The sequence below is a fragment of the Notechis scutatus genome, chromosome 2, assembly GCF_049901735.1.
Source record: "Notechis scutatus isolate UNSWTSFEM ecotype Mainland chromosome 2, rNotScu1.2, whole genome shotgun sequence".
NCBI classification, from domain to species: domain Eukaryota; kingdom Metazoa; phylum Chordata; class Lepidosauria; order Squamata; family Elapidae; genus Notechis; species Notechis scutatus.
Genome location: NC_142010.1, coordinates 23952492 through 23973211, shown reverse-complemented (window position 1 = coordinate 23973211; position 20720 = coordinate 23952492). Strand labels below are relative to the sequence as shown.

General features: G+C 38.4%; 1 protein-coding gene across 9 annotated transcripts in view; it reads left to right on the top strand.

Annotated features, from left to right (window-relative positions):
• The first annotated feature begins 261 nt into the window (after nt 1–261).
• The window catches only part of SETD5 (SET domain containing 5), a 65222-nt gene continuing 44763 nt past the window's right edge, over nt 262–20720 (top strand). For 5 of the 9 annotated variants that reach the window (XM_087954503.1, XM_087954501.1, XM_087954500.1 and 2 more), the window contains exon 1: nt 262–450. The gene's annotated coding sequence lies outside the window, so the exon portion shown is untranslated. Of the gene's footprint in view, nt 481–17078; nt 17151–20720 lie in introns of all 9 variants that reach the window. The other 4 variants (XM_087954502.1, XM_087954498.1, XM_087954496.1 and 1 more) reach the window with 2 other exon arrangements.

Here is a 20720-nt window from a genome sequence, read left to right as displayed (position 1 = left end):
GGCGGTTCTAGTAACCAATGAAGTCATGGTTCTGTTAAGGCGGGGCGGAGGTTGCCCGAGACGCTCGGGTTACAGAGAGCCGAAGGGGAGGGGCCATTTTTCCTAGAGAAGGAGGACAAACGTGGCCAATAGGAGGCGGGGAAGAGTCAGGAGGTGTTGCTGAGAGAATGAAGTGGGTGGAGATCGTGCGGACAGGCCAGCCAATGAATCGACCCGGTGGGCGTGCCTGGGGCGCCCCTGGCGCCAGCGCTGGGAATCCCCGTGCGCTCAGTGCCGTTTCCGCCCGGCCTGCTGAGGAGGAGCTGTTGGCTGCTCACTGTTGCCGCGGAGGGGGAGGGGCCGTAGCTCTTGCTCTGTGGAGCTGAGCTTTCGAGTCCGGCCAGCTCTCCAGGAAACGCCGTGGCGCCGAGCAGGGCCTAACGCCGGGGGCCCGAGCAACGGGCCGGACAGGTCAGCCAAAGCAATTGAAGAAGAGGAAAGGTGCCTGTGGGGCGAAGGAGCCACTGTATGGAGAAGGGGGACGTGGAGGAGGAGGGGCGGGAAACTTAGAGGGGGCTTTTTTTTTTTTTTTTGCGGGTTCTCGCCTCTTTCCAACCCTCAGGCCGCTTCTCTTATGCACCCTGCCCTCACCTTCCTTTTCCAGCTTAGCCCCTCGCCCCGCTTGAGGAAGGATAAGTTTTATACGCGAGGTGGTGGGGTGGGTGGGAGACAAGTATTGGAAGAGTCGCTTTTCCAGGGGAAATGGAGCCTCTTGCAATTTTTGTGGGGGCAGGGAGGGAGGAAGAGGAGGAGGAGAGCCGAGGTCGTGCTCCCTTTCTCCGCCTGCCTCCCATATCCCTGCGTCTCCCTAGCCTGGGAAGACGCCTGAGTGCGAGGAGAGAGAAGGGGTGTGAGGGGAGAAGGCGAGGGGGGAGGAGAGGAGGGCTGGAGGGGGAATCCCCGCCGAGCCCCGCACTGAGGGAAGTCTGGGACGGGAGGAGGTGGAGGCGAAGGTAGGGGCTGCTTTCCGTTTTCCTCCCACCCATCCCCCCACCTTGGGACTGGGGATTAGTGTGTGTGTGTGTATATATATATATATATGTATGTATATATGTATATATTACATGTATATATATATATATGCATGCATGCATGCTCGGGGGCCGAGAGCTGGGCGTCATGGCAGTCTTCCTCTCTTCTTCCCCCGCAGCCACCTCCACCTGCCTGGATTTTGGGGTGGGTGGACTGCTGGTGGTGGTGGTGGTGGGAAGGGCGTGTGTGGATGTGGAGGGCGGTTGTATGGAGGGAAGGAGAAGGTGGGGGTGGGGAAGGCGGGGGGAAGGGATCCTAGTGCCTGCACTGTATGCATCTCGCTTCCCAGGCTTGGGTGCAGGAGGAGGTGCCGGTGGGAACTAGCCAGCCCGATCACACATTAGGGGGAGAGATCTTGAGGGAGAAAACGTGGGGGAAATTCTTGTCGGGACGAGGGGAGGTGGTGGTGGTGGTGGGGGCGCTCCCGCTTCCAAGCAGCTGGTGTGCTAGGGAAGAGAGTGTCTGTGTGTGCGTCGGTTACTCCTGGGCGAGTTCACCGCTGCCTCCCCTCGTTCCTTTCCTCCTCCTCCTCCATGTGCTGAAACAGCTTCCCCTGAGCTGCTCCTTCCTTCCCTCTCCCTCCCTCCCTCTCCCTCCTCGCTGTCTGCTTCTGACTTGCTGGCTCCTTCAGGCAATGGGGGAGGAGGTGTTTGACCTGCATTTTCTGCTTTCTCATGGTGCTCGTGTAAGCCATGGTGGAGCACTTTTAAGCGTCCCTTTCTCTCTCTCTCTTTTTTTCTTTCCTTTTTCCCCCCTTCTGCTTGCTCTGTTCGAAACCAAATATGTGGCCTGATTTTCCTCGTTTGTCTTGTGTATGTGTGTGTGCAGTGTTTCTTTTTTTAAGGAAGCTGTGTTTTGGGTTGGCACGTCTGGATCCCAGCACTTTGAACTGGCAACTCTGGGTCCCTTGTAAACACGGTTATAGTAGCTGAAGCAAGGTCGTCTCAGCCCCTAGTCTCCCAACAGTTGTCCTTCGTGCCAGCCAGCAGCTTAGGACTTGAAACCAAGCTGTCTTGTGTTTGTGAGGAGTCTTTTTTGGAATTGGAAGATGATTTGCTTTTGAGGGAAGGGGTTCGTGGAGGCAGAGGATCTTTTAAGAAATGCATTGCTGTGAGACATCTTGGTGCATACAATTAATTGGGGGGGATTCTTGTACTAAAGAAGTAGCTCTCTCACACCCCCTGTTTAGTGAGATCTTTGCAATAAAGAACAAAAATATACTACTGAGTTTCCTTCTGCTTTAGTTTCCTTCTTTAAATAAATAATAACCCTAGCAGCGGGGCCTCCTGCAAATTCTTCCCCTGGTAGTATTTCAGGTTCATAGGCAGAGGTGCAGAACAGTAGAATATATTGATTTTGACTTGGAGGATGAGGCTGCAGCTCCATTTTTTTTTTTACAAATACCTGTTTTGGCTTGCAGAAACATTTTCTAATTGAGCCTTCTGTGGGGGGCTGTGGATATGGGTCACGGCAAGACAAAGTTGTATTACTTCCTTAATGGTGTGTAGGATTATCCCTTTTCACCTATGAAGGTGACATCAGACACTGCCCCTCCCACACAGGAACACAGCTCGCCTAGGAAGTAGGTTTTGCAGCTGTCTCTTACAGCACAGAGGTGACTGAGGGTGTTTTGCCTTGTGTCCTGTGGGTGTGTGTTCAAGGCAGTGACAAGCAGCTAATGTTGGCTCTGGAGCTTTGGTTGCTACGTGAGAAGCTTCAATAGTGTTGGCTGCTGTCTCTAGGGAAGGACAACAGCACAACCTCCATTAGTGCTGCACTTAGGAGATGGCTGGTTCACATACTGAAAAAGGATTCTTCATTAGTGCGTGAAATTCTGAACCAGAAGATGCCTTTTCTTACTCCCTGCACAAATATTTTCCTGAATTTCGTTTGGATGTAGTTTACAAATCAAGATATGTCTTCTCTCCCATTTGCAAGATCCAAGATCATGAGAATTGATATCAGATACTACATTTCTAAAGTGAGAGAGATGCAGTCCCTGTAGCTGCAGGCTCTTGTCTGACTTTACCCTCCCTCCAGTAAACAGAGAGCCAGATGCTTTCCTTATTGTTTGTAGGTCTCTTTCCTCCCCTTGCTTTGCCTGGGCCTCACTTGCCTTATTGAGAGGAATTTCTGCTTTGTGTAATGGGTGTGTACAGCAGACACAAGTCTTGCACTGAGAAGATTTTCCATTCATGGCATGTGCAGCCAAAATATGGCACATCTTGCCCTTCTAAATGTCATAAGAACATAGTCTCATGAATATGAAGGGGAATTACACCTATCTGCCTAGCTAGACAACAAAAAATTCAGTGCAATATGCTGAATTGCTTAAACCAGGTTTTATATCTGATATCCTCCTTATCTCATAAATACAAAACAATGGTTATAGTACCTTTCTGGTGCTTAATGTTACTGTCCAGTGGCAAAATCTTGTAGATTTTTACTATACAAAAGTTTCAAAAACTGATAGTTATCCCAGTTTCATTCCAGAGACAAATAAGGCAGACTGGAGTTTCCTAAGAAATCTCTGATGCTAAGGGAAATTTGATCCTTCCTTGATATTTGGTTGCCTGCTTGGTCTATCAGGAGGTATAGTGCTGGAGTGCCAGTTAAATGGTAAAACACAGGCCTGATTTTCATCATAGGAAGGTGTAAGGGGAGAGTGTCTGCAGGAAGTAATGGTATCAATGTTTTTTTTTTTTTGGAAATAACTTCCTAAGTGGTTGATAAAACTGAAAGAAAACTATAAGTAGCAGAAATGCATATCTCCATTCTCTTTTCCAAAATAGTTTCAGTGCCTTTGAAATGGCAGTGTGGAGAGTTTAAATTGGTGCTCAGTTTTGTTTTATTTGTAAATGCTATTGAAATGTAATGAGTGGCTCCATGTTCTGCTCAAATTGAAAATAGACTTATTGAAAATAGACTTATTATTCTGCTCAAATTGAAAATAACTTATAGCAGGGGTCTTCAAACCTGACCGCTTTAAGACTTCTGGACTTAAACTCCCAGAATTCCTCCTCCAGTCATGTTAGCTCAGGAATTCTGGGAGTTGAAATCCACAAGTCTTAAACTTGCCAAGTTTGAAGATTCTTGACTTATAGCATAACTTCACTAGAATCAGAATCTTGATTTTAGCACTCTTAAAAAGGTAAGGTACAGTAAATGAGAGTCCACAGAAATGGAGCCTTAATTTTTAGAGGTCTTTAGTTAAAAACTATTAACCATTCCAAAGAAACCATTAAGCTAATTTCAGGGCTAGGGTATTATATCATACTCTTCTTGCCTACATTCATATCTACCTCAACTAGCAGATATCAATACGTTCAGTAGGGAGTTTTGTCTCCTATGTTTATCATTTAGGGCTTTGCTTCTGGTTTATTTTTGTAATGGAAGATAGCTTTATGTTTAGATATTATATTTTATCTTTTAAAATGTAAAAAACAAAAAGACATGCATGGAAGGAGCAATGACTGTGATGCAGGTGGATAAATACATGGAGGATAGAGTTGTGGAACGGTTCCCTGTGATCTGCTGGATGAGGAATTTAGTCCTTGAGTTTGATATCCCTGTTATAAGTTATTGCTGTTTTTAATCATAATGAACATTCTTGGTTTTTGTCAGCATGGCCACTAATTAGCAGTTTACTAAGAAAACTATACTGATTTGATTGAATTGCATCTGTCTTGTCATTTATCTTTTAAATTGAATTACTTTTCTCTCCTGAAATCACAGGCACCCCAATGAAAAGTTTAAATGAAACAGGAAATCATAGGCTTAGTTGACGAGGCTCTCGTAACTGCCTCTTGATACCAAAGTGGCCATAGACTCATCCCTAGTGCCTGCCTATTCCCCTGCTACAGCTTCTTTCTGCAAAGCAAAACATGAATCTTTAACTTAATATTTACTTCAAAGAATGGCTAAGGCTTCTTTAGAAATTTGAAATGGAGGATGGCTTCAACCTAAAGCTTTGTTTTAAAAAACAATTTGCATCCTTGGGGACTAGGAAAAGTAGTTGACAGCAGTTTCACCAATTTTCCTACTTCCAAAATGTGAGCATTTGAGAGGCAGACACCTACCTTGATTAACACTTATGAACTGGGAAACTGACATAGCAGCCATTTTGTAAGAACACTCACTGCACTTAGTATTCAAGTGTATCCACTTGTCTAAAAGGCTATGTAAGTCCTTAATATATCCTTAAACTCACCTTTTGGGGACACTATGATTCTTGAAACTATAACAATGCATTGTTTTGGAATTTCTAAGTATGTTTACAAAAATTAAGATGGTAGGAACCAGTAGAAATGATATTTAATCATTTCTTTCCTAATGTGAAGGAATGAGGAACTGAATGAAATGATTTGGAAAATTGAAAAGATATTTATTTATCAAGTTTGTATAGCCAACTATCTCTCAAGAAGAGCTTCACCATGCTAACATATCAGAATTGTTGGTGTTCAGAATTTATGATAGATGAGCTCTGAAAGGTTAGCAACTTAAATTTGTTTCTCTTAAAAAAAACAGAAATGTACTTTAGCTACCATAGCTCTCACATTTTTAGTTTCTTTACCAGGGTTGTCTACGTTAAATAAATCATGTGGCCTAAATGTTTTTTAAGCTTTAAGTTAAGAATCTAATTTTTGAGTACTTGCAAGCGGAGCTACTGAAATTTTGGATTGCATTATTGAGACAGTGTAATGTACATCTTGATGTAAGTATGCTAAGAACCTATATTTTGGTGTATTGCTTGATACAGGATTCCTAACGGAGAACATTCCTGTCTGCTTCTGTGATACTTCTCTCTGCCAAAGGAATGGACATCTTTTATATTTTCTAGCTGTTGGTTCCACTGCATAGATCAAGGGTGCCAAACTGGTGGCCCGCGACCCAGATGCATCACATGCAGGCCACGCCACGGCCACCCCACCCAGCCCTGCAAATGGGAAAAATGTCACGTGATGGCAACATGACACCACAAGTTTGACACTCGTGGCATAAATGGAAAATTATTACTATAGCTTCAAAGATCTCATAGCAAATTTGAAAATAACTAAATCTGATCTGTCTACAGAGCTGGAATATACACTGTTGGAATTGATTTTTTGCCTTGAAAACACTTTCAAATAAATGTAGATTAAAAATGATAGTTTTCAGCCATAAATCAGCCATATTTAGTCTAAACTAAGCTTTGCTATATGCCATGCAAATCAAGGTAATTTTAAATTTAATAGCCAATCTTTCAAGTTATGGGAAAACATTTTGGTAAACTTTTTACCTAATCAGTTGGTGTTTAGAATTTTTTTTCTAATTTTTATCCATAATGAATAGACCATAAGACAATTAATCAAGTGACTTTAGGATAAGAAAATGCACACTTTTAACTTTCATTGTCATGGTCATACTCTCAAATATATTCTCTCCAAAGTCCAGTCCAATACAAAGTTTGTATAGCTATATTATGACCTATATTATATAACGTGTGTTACGTATAAATCAAGTGTGATAACTTGGGACAGAAGTCAAAGAAATATGCCTTATTCCACCATGTATTAAATTGTTTTTGAGAAGCAAACTGTAAAGCAGTCAGTTCCTTTGTTCTTTGTCAAAAATGATCACAACTTTGTTATTTCCTTCCGATCTCAAAATGTTTGCCATGTTTCCTGAATGACTTATGACAATTTATGTTGCCTTTCCATTATTGTACTGTAGTGTAGCTTGTAATTCTCACTTTGAATTTGAGATAAAAACCAGCTATTTGTGAATGTTATCATGAGATTTGTAACCAACGTCAGATTTGGACAAAATGTATTAATTTTATACCTGTCATTACTGCAGTGGATTGCACTGTGTACTACACTGCATGTTTTGATAAAGTCAACTAAAGTGAAGAATTGGAGGAACCATCTGGAACCATCTAGAATAAATGTTTATTCCTTCATAGTTCTGCCATTTATATTTGCAAACTAGGATAGTGATATATTTTGGAATCTCATATGTACATGGACTTGCACATTTCTTTAAATGCCTATTAAAAATCAGAAAAAAAATGAACAACTTTATCAAGTTGACAACAAAGTCATGTTAAAGCTGTTGTAAATTTTTTAGAAGATTGTTTTCAGGGCCAGAGCAATAGTTTCTGAACTTGTTTCCTGACACTGAAGTTAAGAGTAGTTTCTTAGTATCACGATTTATTCTCATTCAGCGAATTATATTTAACTACAGGTAGTATTGCTGATGTTTTGGATAGCTTATTTTTTGTATAAAAATAATTTATTTCAAATTAGCTTAACTTATTTGTTATCATTTAAATAGGGTAGCTAAAACAAATGCATTTTCAAACAACAGTTTCTACCAGTTGATTTATGTAGTTGTTAGTCAACATTTCCTGTTTGCTGGAATGCTACAGTTTCTGGTCAAGCTATTCCAGTTTCTAGCTTGGTCAGCTTTAATATGCTGAGCAAACCCCCCTGTTTCTATAAATGGTTGTTTTGTCTTACTTGCATTGTAGAGTTTTAGGTTACAGTTTTCTTTTGTGTTCAGTGCCAGTAAATGAAATTAAGATTTTGAACTCTGTTTGCTGTAAGTGAAACAAACCATTCATTCTGTTAACATGATTTGAAACATAGTTTATGTGGCTTATTTTTTTCAGTACGAATGAAAAAATTATCATGCATATAACCTCAATTGTTTTGTAATAAATACATTGAAATAGGTCTATGGTTTATTAATCAACAACTTTCTTTTGTCCAGATGTTTTCAACTAGGTTTTTTTGTATTTCCCCCCATTAATGCTTCTAGTTAGTGGGGAATGATGCCCAAGATATTAAATATTAGCCTCTTCTATAAATGAGTAAATTTCTACAAGATTAAATGAAAATGATGGTTATAGAAGATCTGCAGTAGCTTGTTTTCCCTCTGCATTTTTGGCTAATGTATACTACAAATCCAAGCATGTTGAACTCCACCTTAAAACTCATTGCATGCTGGGACATGTAGGCTCATATTTTCTCAAGTAAAACCAACCATTTGCTTAGCAGCCGTGTTTCATATTCAAATCTTGTCTAGGCTTTAGTTGTAACTTGTAAGATATTAAATTAGTTCTTTACTTAAAATTAGTGTCAGATGTAACTTGCTTTTAAGAAAATTAGTCAGTAGAGTCATTATAAACGATATAACAAATGTTACCTAAAGTTTTTTACACCAGGATCTATTTCACTACTTGTTTTATTCATTATTGAAGATACTTAACTGCACAAACATCCCAAAAGGCAAATCCTTATTTTACACACAAATGCATACTTACATCATATTACAGTTATTTATGGTTGGGAATTAGACAGAATTGTTATTGTAGAAGGAGACCCATATTAGTTCCCAGAAGTAAAAATCAGAATGAATACAGTAGCATTTTTTCTGATTAAAAGATTTTATTAAACTGCATAAGCTTCATCAGATGCACAGAATGGATAAAGGAATGGAGGTTTAAAATTGGGATGAGAGAGAGTGGGTAAGATAGGTTGCTTGTACAGATATAGGTTTCATTCTACCCTTTAATAGTTCTTATTGTTCATTAAAGTACAATTAATTAAAAGGCAGTGAAGATGTGGCCTAGTAAATTTTTTCGTATACTGTACATTTCTCTCAAAAGTTACATTTTTAGCCTGCTGTATATATTTAATTTGTTTGTGGCCTATATGTTTGTTTAATTTTAACTTGGAGCTTATAAAGGCTGCAATTTTACTCAGTCAAAAAGCATTTTTCTGTGAGGATTTGTAACTGAATATGAAGTGATATTCTTAAGAAAAATGAACTAGGTGGCTTTTACCGCTTGCATTGATAATTCAAACCATTAGAACAAAGAGCTACAAGTGGTATTGCAAGGAATACTTACAAAATACCATAATTATCTGGAAGGTACAGATCAAGACCCATATAACTCTCCCAACAAGCTTTTATTAAAAAAAGCTTGATGTTCTGTATTTTTTTGGATACGCAATAATTAAGCTTAGTGAAGATAGTTGTCTTCTGTGCGGGTTTTAAAAATGCATATTGGAGATTTATACCCCCTTGGGCATTTTGAGTAGAAGTGGGCCCAATTAATGAGACCATCTGAATAGGTAAGGAAGTAGACTAGGAAGTGCTGGGGAAAGGTTTGTTGGCTGCCTTACAATCAGTACTTGTGCAGCAGCTAAAGTACAAGTGTGGCAGGTCTTCCTTCCCAGGGAATAAAGCATTCATTTCAGGGAACAGAATACTTCCATTTAGAAAACATGAAAGACATTTGTGTGATCAATCTTAGCTATGAATGCAGAAATTAGCTTTGTTTCTTAAAAAGTAAATCCTTTTACTGTTACTATTGAATGTATTTGTATGGTTATTACAAGTCTCGATTATGTTGGCTATTACGTAAATGGACTGGTATATGGATAACAGTAGAAGAGACTGAATTATGATCAATACTATTTACTAAAATTTAAAAAAAGGAAAGAATCTGAGTAACAAATGCCAAAAAAAAAACCTCAAGTTGAGTTCACTCATATCATTAAGATTAAACAAGATTTGCTTTAATGCAGTTTATAGCCTAGTGTATTTTGTGAACTCAGCTAACTGTGACATATTCATCAAACCATTGTTAAGCTAGTATGCCTTAATATGAAACTTGAACCCAGTTACTATTTTGAGATGTGATTTGTTATATGATAGATATAAATATATGTACATGAAGGCAGTATATATTGTACTCCAGGGATGGTAGAAAGAAAACAGTTTAAATATGACAGATGTAATTTCCTAATACCAAATATAGTTAGGAAAGAACATCAGTCAGCTAAACAGTCTGCCTTTAGTAGAGCCAAATGCAGCCTCTTTCCTCTGGCTTAAGTTTCTACACTGTATAATGAACAATTTATTTTGAAAGTGAGTGAAACAACTATTCAATTATGAAATTACCTTCCTTAAATTGTATATGTAAAAATGTTGGTATAAGCAAGAAACTGGTTTTTAGGAAATGCATTGCATTCAACATTTCAGAGTGATGTTAGTTTAACAGAGCATGATTAGTGACATACCGTGGGGTCAAGATATTAAATAATCAGATGATAGCTAACACTACATATTTAAACATTTTAAAATGTGAACTTTGAGCTCTATTATTATATTGGAACCCACAGTAAACTGGAGGATTGAATGGCAGCAGACAAATGAAAATACATCCATGTTCTTGCAAATTTTTTGTTTTGTTTTTATATACAATAAATCCATCCCATTTCAATCGTGCGTCGATTAGGTCAGTGGTGGTATTCAACCGGTTCTGCCTGGTTCTGGAGAGCCGGTAGCGGCGATGGGTAGTGGAGACCGAACCGGTTCTCTTTGCTGCTCTGTGTTTGGCCCACCTGCCTGCCTGGGCTCCCATACTCACTTTTATGGCCAGAATTCAAAGCGCAGCTACTTTGCGCAGCACAGAATAGTGCCGCGCGGCAGCTGCTGCAGCGACCAGCGTTGTGCAGGCTTGCAGGAGGCAAGTTAGAACGCCTCTGCACCTGCTCAAAGTGTGTGTTTGGCACGGGCGTGCATGCAAAGTGTGCATGCGCGCAAAGCGCGGCCCCCAAGCCACGCCCACCGAACCAGTGGCAACTTTATTTGAATACCACCACTGGATTAGGTACACATTTCAATTACTTAACCATTATTAATAATATTCTTATTGAACTTAACAATACAGCAATAATCACATTCCCATGTATATATTATAAATGAGATCCAATATATCTATGACATTAGTTTCTCTTATTACTCTATAAATACATCTAATCCCATCTTTAAAATAAAAAAAAACATCCATGAAATGTAGAAGATGTTTGGATGGATTTAAACTGGAAAATAAAATTGAAGTGTATTTAAATATTATAGTTGTAGATATTTTGTAGAATATTATAGAAAATAAAGTTATTGACGCTATTTATCATAAGGATACATACTTCCTCTGGTATTAGCATAGCCCTGAATGGTATTTGTTGGGAAAGAAGCAACTCCAAAGAGCCTTTGCTGTCTTGTTTTTCCGAAAGGATTTGATTTATCATAGTGGGAAACAAAATGTTTGACTAGACAGTGTTCAGTCTGATTCAGCAGACTTAATTGTGAGAAGTTGTAGTAGGGCTATCAAAATTCCTTGAGCAGTTGTATGTATTTAGTCTGTATAAAGTTGACAAATAGTTACATAGATTAGCCTAGGTCTGTCCATATTCCAAGAAAGTGATTTAAGACACAGTTATGGTAAATGGATATATGACTTCCTTGTATTCTTTTGCTTCTGTCTCCTTTGTGCCTCCACTTGAATTTGGATTGGTGCCACCATATTGTTAGTGGAACTTAACCCTTAGAAAATAAGGATGGTAGCTTGAATATTCTGTGCCTAAACTTAATTCCTTTTCTGTCTAGTAGCTGAAGATCTTGAGACAACAATACTAAATTCTCAATAGGTTTAGGAAAAAAGCATTAATGTCTAGCCATAGTTTCATTAGAACCAGTTATCTCTCATTTCCCTTTTATGGTGCTTTGATTATACTGTGTAAATTCCGCCAGAGCTGTAGCCATGCTTCACTCTTCAGCTCCAAATTCTGAGAACTAATTTTTCTTACATGCATAAGATCTGCTAGCTGTTTAGCCACATACCACCTACTCTCTTTTTCATATAAACGTCAGCTATCAATATCTTACAGTCCTTTTGTTTATAGTTTCATTAATTTTCTCATTTTCAGTTTCCATTAATCAAACAATTTTCAAAGCAGATTGCATTTAGAAATTCTGTAAAGTACATGTCTTGAAACAAGAGAGGAAGAAGTGACATAAAATTGTAATATTTAAGGGATAAAAGTGATGTATAGTATTTGATGTTTTAGCAGCACAGAAGATTTGTCTCTGTTTATAATTCTAGCCCGAATGTAGCTTTTGGCTTCATCTAGACATGAGGAAGGTACACCCTATAGATCAAGAGTCCCCAGCCCCCGGTACATGGACCAGTGGCATTGGGCCGCGACATGCCAGAGAACAGGCTGCACAAACAACCGAAGCCCCATCCGTGGGATGCAGGCAGCCTGTGAAACCACGCCCCCTCCAGTTTGCAAAAAAAACTCTTCTCCACAGAACTGGTTTCTGATGCCCCAAATGTTGGGGATCACTGCAGTAGATGTTACTGTCTGCTCTTCAACATACATACACATTGCTAAAGGAAGCTGATAATGATTAACAGCTATTAACCTTGATGGCAGTGCAACCATTTCTGAAGGTCATTTTCCGGGAGACTTGTGGGCTTCCTTATGCAGTTGGTTGGCCGCTGTGAGAACAGGAGTAGATCATCCAGGTCTCTTGATAGTTTAGTAATGGCAACATCTGGAGAATCGGATTCCCTGTCATCTCAGCTTGGGTTTACTATAGAAAAGTTTTCTTGTATAACAGCTTGCATTTTTTATAGAGATGATTGTTATTTGGATAGGTACATCTGTTCCATCCTTTCCAAACCTTTGTTTAAAAGGCCTTTGAAAATTTGTTTCAAAATGTTCTCAATTGCTAGCAGGTGATTTGAGCAGTTTTGTTGTGCTTGGTTATATCGTAATACAGCACTGTAAGCTTTGCTGGCTGAGGAATTCTGGAAGTTGAAGTCCACAAGTCTTAAAGTTGCCACGGTTGGAGACCCTTGCTGTAATTGCACTGTTGTATTCACCACATACAAACATCACTGCTTAAAACTTGCCTAAAAGAGCAAGTTCTTATTATTTCAAAGCAAAATTCAATGAAATAGAAAATGTACAAAATCTTCCAAATGGATGATTTGCAATTATGTAAGCTCATACAAAGCACCTCTTTTTGAGTTGTTGAAATAGCTCTCCCATGTCATTTGCAACGCTTATGTAATTATTTTAGAAGTAGCTGACTTTACATGCATATGCGTGCACACCCCTTCTATTAAACTTTCAAATAGTTTTGACCAGAATGTAATGCTTAGACATTGATTCACCAACAACATCATGTCCATTAACTCCATAAAGAATGGAAACCAAACTATCCGGTGAGAGAAAGTTTTCATATCATTAAAACAAATACTAGGCGGCACACTAAGAGTGACCCTGTAGAAAATTTCCCCAGAGGTAAGCATTTAATTTTGTTTTACATCACCTCCTTCTGGCGGTCACTTCCTCTCTGACTAAGAGAGACATAAGCCTAGTCTTTTTAGGTGAACTGAACAGTCTCAGCAAGTGACTGAAGCTAAGCATGGTCTCCTTGGTTAGTACAAGCATTGAGAATTGCCGTGAGTCACACAAGGTCACTGAGTATTTATGGCCAGACATGCTCTCTCTCACTCCAAATTACCTCCTAGAGCTTTTGTGGGAGGGGATATGCAGTAAGCTGTCTCAGAACCGTACACTACTTTATGTATACACAATATTCGCATAAGTCTTTGAAAGGCATGTGAGACCAGGACAAGTAATGTGGGAGATTGAGTACGTGTGTTTGGTCCTGCTTTTTCCTGCCTCTGCAATCTGCAGAATACACACCATCAGTCCGGTCAAGCTAAAGGAATACTCGTAGCTAACTTTTTGCGAAGAGCCAGGGTTAAAATCAGCCTTATAATGGAAGCAGGGGCTGAACTTTACATACGGAGTAGTTGCTACTGCTCCATAATTGCAGCACTGTGTCGTGTTGCTATGGTTCCCAATGCCTGTGTCTCTGCATGATTTCCGAGAATGGGGGCAAGGCAGCCAGTCACAGCAGCACCACTGTGTACCTGTTTAGGGAGATTCGTGCTGGCAGGGAAGGGATTAAAGAGAGCCAGCCATTGGGTATTTCCCACCCAAAATTGCCCGTTTCTACAGTATTCCTTTCCTTCGGGAGGTGGAAAACAGTTTTAAGACAGGATAAATTTTCTACTTCCCCTCCCTCTCTGGTCTTCCCTCAGTCACGGCTTGATGACATGAAATGTGGGATTCCATCTTCTACCAAATGTTGGGGTGGGGTAATGTGGGGAAGGGAGGGTGCTGCTTTTTGATTGGCTCAAACATGTTATCATCAGAGATTCTTGGCTGACTTGCCATCTGCATCGGCTGTGAATTCTTCTCTCTGGCGCAGACCTTGTTCCTTGGGATTGCATCATCCCTGGGAGCGCAGCCAGGTCCGGAGCACTGTACAAAGGCTCCGCGAAGCAGATGCGGCCTGTTCTGTCGCTGAAGCAGGTCCTCCTCCTTCCTGCTCCTCCTTCCCACAGGACTTCGGAAAGAGACCTCACTCTGAGAGACTCTCAAGTGGGTCAGATGCTCTTTGGACTTCAAATCCCAGCTGCTTCCTGTACACCTGGCTGATGCAATGTCTGCCTTTGAAATCCCTGCTGGAATTTATTCCGGAGCTGTTTTGTTTGCCTTTTCTGGGAGTGGCCAAGCAACCAGTATGCCTGTCACATGATGTCCTTGAATGTGAAAAATCCAAAGCCAGACTAATAGATGCAGAGTCTTTTCCTTTCCCATCCAGCAACCAGTCAGTCCTGTAGACAGCATAGAATATGTGGATATTATGGTTGGTGGAATTGTATCTGATAATTTGCTATATCCAGCATAAGGAATTTTTGTGGTGCTAATAAGAACTTGGCTTTCAGTCATAGCTTACTGCAACATTTCTGTATTGCATGGTTTTTATCTAAAATTCATTTTATGTTGCTGATTTTTAAGGAATTATATTTGCAAAAGTAATAGTAAAGCAGGGAGAGACCTACATTTCTTGCTTTTAGCCTCATACATTTTTCTCTATGGTATAATTTATTATACAAAAAGCAACATATTTCAGTGTTTTCCTTAATCATATTTGGATATTTTTTTAAAAAAAAATGAACTTTAAAATAATTGTGATGTTACTCAATAATAATTTGTGACTTTTATTCCTTGAGAAAATTATTAGTAATCTTGCCAGACAAAATGGACAAATTGTTGACTCCTGATGTCAGCCAAGTACATCTTCCATTACTCAAAATCCAGTGGTTTATGAAAGCCTTTTATTTGTGTTCAGGTTTTTTAACCTACAAATTTAAGACACATGAATGTTTACAATTTAACCATTTCAGTTTTCATTTTATAAATGCCACGAAACATGCAGTATCAGTAAATATTTTAACATTAGGCATGAAAAAGCAAAGTAAAACACCCAGTAGATTAACCAATACTATTCTCAGTGTCAGGGTTCCAAGTAATAGATCTATTGCATGTGATATCACCAGATCAGCAGACGCTGCCTTGATTGGGCCACATGACTCTTAGTCTGGATGTGAAAATGTTTCAGGAAATTAATCATATTTTCCAGTTCTGATACAGTTGGTTAAATCATAGATGACACTGTAGAATAAATACAGTACTGTACTCTGTACACTAAGGATGGAAATAGGTGAATTAGTTGCGGTCCGCAAGCATCCAAAATATTTTCAGCTCAGTCTTTTAATACTTAAATCGCTCAGTCCTTTTCATAGGTTTATCTGAACATGGTCTATTTTTTGTCTCCTGGTTTATAGTCAACTCTAGTTTGTTTCCTTCCTTGAAGGAATCTTGAATAGCTGTACAATTATGAGTGAATTGTAAAGCTATGATTGCCAGATAGCTCCTCAGACCCATAGTGTCATTGCCCTATGTATTCCAAATTTTTGAAAGTTAATATTAATTTTGTGCATATGGTTTAGCACACATGTTGCATAATGTGGGAACAGCTAGTTTTGCAGCTAATAACTATATGTAAAAAACAGATTCTAGTTTAGGTTTCAGTTATCTCTATATATAAAAGCGAAATACCACTCACGCATCATCACAAAATCTCCAGAACCGTAAAGCTGACAAATTTGAAATTTGGCACATATCTTCTTCTTGGCTTCTAGGTACTTGCTAAGAAAGATTTTTTGAAATGACCATCAGAGCATTAGTATTTCGTATATAATTATTAACATGCTCGGATGCTAAGGAGTTCTGCTCCCCCTCCCCACCTGAAAGGAAATCTGCTCCAAAAGGAAAACACAATCAGAGGAGAGGAGTTTCAGTTTCAGTTTTACTTTCACAGCACCAAGCAGCTTTAGTACAGAACAGTTGAGCTAAGCCATGCCCAGGCTCCTTGCTGTCTCCTTGCTTACACAGCAAATACTGTTTCAAACATCCCTCAACTCTCACACACACAGGATGCTAGCCAGATGAATACCAATGGGTGCTGGTAGGCAGAGGCACAATTCCCCCCCTTATTTTCCTTCCCAAAAACTAAGCCCGACCACATAGCTTCATAGCGAAGCACGGGTATCGAGCTAGTAAAAAATGACATGTGGCATTTATTTCTGCATTGTAAAGGATCCTTGTTCATGTCCCTGAGAAGTGTGTAAGAAGTCAGAGCTAAAAAAAAAATAGCAACAAAATTCATAGAAGTTCAAGTCATTACAAGATTACATACAGGTAGTCCTTGATTTACGACCACAGTGGAGCCCAAAATATCTTGCTAAGCAAGACAGTTGGTAAGTGAGTTTTGCCCCATTTTGCAAACTTTCTTCCCACAGTTATTAAGAGAATTGATGCAGTTGTTAAGTTAGTAACACAGTTGTTGAGTGAATCTGGCTTCCCCATTGACTTGGCTTTTCTTCATTGCTCTGTTTTGATATTGTGTCAAGGTGACTGAAGTCTGTGTTATCCAAAAGGGAACATAACATTAGAAATGGAATCTGACTAACACGGGGTCTCAGAACTATTAGCACAGTGCAGATGATAGAGGAAGGAGGTGTTGTAGAGTGAATGGGAGCACACACGAAGCTCACTTTTGGGGTTGTTAAGCCAGCGTCATCTTTTTCCCAGGGTCAGGCAGTTGCTTGAAATCTGCTCTTGGCTGACTCTCCACGTACATGCATAACACAGCTGCCTTGCTTTGTTAACACCCACCCCCCCAATCCTTACATTGATAAGCCTAAAATTAATGTTGCCTCTTTTTATGCAATTTTATCATAGATGGTGCTTTTCAGTCTACTTATAAACAATGACTATTTCAAGAACGTTTTTAGAAGAACCATTGACGACCAGGTATCCAACATCATGTACCTGTTCATTGAACCCATATTTTCTAAGAGAAGAATTTTGTATTTGTATTGAAATTGGCATTGATACATATTTATCTGCAGATTACTTCTCTCTGAAAGTCTGTCTATATAGTTATAGAAATCTTTGTATCTAATGAGATGCTTTGTTAGACCTGGAGAACTGAAGATGTTTATGGAAGCATTGGGTGGAGCAATTTAGGAAATATAGCAGTGAAACATGACATGGAGAAACATTCACTTATGGCTCTAAATTCTTTTTTTTTTTAAAATAAATTTTATTAATTTTCTATTAATTACATTTCTTAATATAACATCATTGTCTGGGTATTTAATTTGCTTAATGATATAGATTCCATTCTTACTCTCCACCCCTTTTTTCCAACCACTGGTAAAATAAGTTCCATGTTTGATAATATTCTGTTTTTTCTTTCTGTTTGATTTTCAATGTAAGTGTAATTTAGAACATGTGGTTCTAAATTCTGAAGCAGAACAATCCTTGGATATTTCTCCATCTTCCAACAAGCTGAGAATATTTTGCATTAGTGATTCGTCTACAGTAAATATTTTGTAGAACGTGGATAGTTTACTTGAGTAGACTGCCATGTTCATTATTGGTATTTTTAATATATACCTGCATACAGTAACTGCTGTGTGGACCTGCCCTGATAAGAACAGTATTCTGATATTCTAATTAATTGAACATGCGTTCTTTAAAAATCTCTACAAATTTCAACAAATCATTTATCCTGCTGAAACTTTCAAGAGTAATATAATTTTAAAATATATAGAATCCTTATGTTCTTGGTGAGCAGACAATATTGAGCTAAATAATGCAATGAAAATATAGTAACATAATATCAAATTTCTCCTGTCTAAAAGATGATTGTCTCTATTGGACCATAAATTTAAGATCATAAGGCTTCCAAGTGCTAGTGTTTTGTTTTTTTTAATTCAAACTGTAAGAGTGAATTTGGTGCTTGAAAAAATAAGCAGATAATTTGCATTGATTGCATTTAAACTAAGTAGATGTAAAAAAAATATTCATAGTTCTTCACAATGTATTTTAGGGGTAGGTTACAAATTAACCTGCTATGAAGCCCAATTTATTAATTGGAGATGATGGCAGCTGTAGCTCTGCAATATATTAAAGGATTTGACATCCCTAATATAAATTAGGATCAAATTGTATGAGGAAAAGAAATTAAATTCCAGTATTTAATTTTAAAGTGAGAAACACCACAGATTTTAATTTTCTCCCATTGCTACATTGTTCTTCTGATTAGTTTTACTGCTTTAGTACTTATATAACATTTTAGACTTTTTAGTTATTTGTTGATATTGAACTAGTCCTCCAATTTTTGCACAAATTATAAATGCATAAACACTTCTGGTTGTATGTCATTTATATCAAGGCTTTCTCCCATTTAGTTTTTACTTTATGCCATATCAACAAAATTCCCATGGAGCAAATTTTCAGTTTGGGGGTAACAGTATATAATGGTATTCTTATAAAGAAGAGAAATGTTATGTAATTAGCAAAGGGAATATCTAGACAAGGAGAAAATAGAAAAAAAAGTATTCATATACACAGTGCATACAAGAAATTCTGAGTGAAAGTAGGGACATGAAAACAGGAAGTATGCTGAGGCATGGCTAGGGAAAATCCTTGCATAAGATTTAGAGACAAAAACTAGAAATTGTTTACTTGAGGATTTTGAAGAGTGACATAGTAATTTTAAGAAAAGAAAAAAATAAGGGTAGATAATAAAATCAGGTTCAAGCTGTGAAAGAGGTGGTGTATGACTTGTGACTACCATTCTCTCACTGTCATAACCTTCCCCAAATCTTTTTGAATATATGATAATTTAGAATAGTATGAAAAAATTATGTCATCTTTGACATAAATTCTTTTCATCCGATTATAAAAATGGATTTGAACCATTAGTTGATTATTCTACAACTTCTAATAGCTGACCAAACGCCCAAAATAGGAATAATATCTACCTTTAAAAACCCACTAAAGTTGAATTAACTGCAATGAAACTTGGTTTTATGATAGTACTTCATCAACTGAATAAGTACAAAGTAATAATATTCTGAGAGGCCCAGTTTATCCCTAAAATGTACTAGTGGGAGTTTTTGTGGGTTGTAGAATAAAAAGTTGCATCTTCAGCCTAATATTTTCCAGATGTGTCTACCAGCATCAAATATTGTTTGTGGAAGTGGCCTAGAACTAGTAAGTGTGCCAATATGAGGCATCTGAATGTTGTATTTAAAAAAAAAATTCTCCAGAATGTAACACCAGGATCTACTTGATTGACTTACTGATGTTGAGCATGATGTGAAAATTAGGGTGATGGCCTTTTGACTTATAAATATTTCCAAATCTGTGATTTTGTAAACTGCCTTGGTTTAATTTTACTGCAAAAAGATACATAACACTTGAAAAATAAAATAACTAATTGGTTATTTTACATGATGGAATTGCATACTTGGATATTAGCTGGAAAAAATGTTGGTTTCTTTTGAATGTATTACACGTTTGTGTTTCATTAATTCCTGTTTGATAACTTAAATGGGCTTAATCTACCAACTAATATTAATTGGCTTTAAAAACCCAAGAAGGGAATGTGAACACTCAAGAAATCCCAAGCCTGCCTGCTGAATGGGAAGTTGAAAAAAAACTCTCAGAAGTAGATAAATCGCTTCCATATAATTGCCAAGAAAGCTATACACATCTTTGAAATCACAAACTCAACACAAAAATATTCAAAAAAATACATGACATATCACCTAGTGGCTTTTCATGACAACATCTTTTGGATGGACTCAGTTCTTCCTTTCATGAGAAAGTAAACTGCCATGTGGTAAGACCTTTGTTTTTATGATGATTCATGCTTCATGTAGACTTTAAGATTTCCCTCTACATCAAATTATGTTAGTTGCCAACCCTTCTGCATAATAGGACTTTCGCAGATAATGGCAAGTGATGATGTGAGATCGGTGTTGGGCATTGTACATAGATTAACATTTTTTTTCCTTTTCCCATATCATTTTGCTGTTGATCAGGAGAAAATACATCAGGATGCATGTCCAATTCTAGGCCTTGTGATTGGCAGCCTAGAGTTTTTAAAGAAAAGATGCCCCCCTTTTCGGTCTTTTTTTTTTAAAGATGGATGTTATCACCCTTTGTTGGACATTAAACATTTCTAAGGAACATAGTGCTTTGTGCTTAATGTATTATGTAGGCACGAGAGAATACTAATGACTGGGCATCCTTCTGTTGTCCTGTCTGGAGCTCAATCTGTGCTGAAAGCCCAGCCCCCTTCTTTTTGAGAATTCAGAGATACAGCTTGTGAGATTCTGCAAAAGGGATTAATCCCCCACAGAGAAGCTCTTCTGGTTTGAACTCAGACTATTCTAGGCAAAGGGGCACCCAGCTTCATTGTCTTATTGTTTTTATACACAAAAAAACTTCAGCCAGCTCTTCTGTCTTGCCCCCCCCACCCCCAAAAAAATAGAGAATAAAGGTTGAAACAAAGATCACGCTATT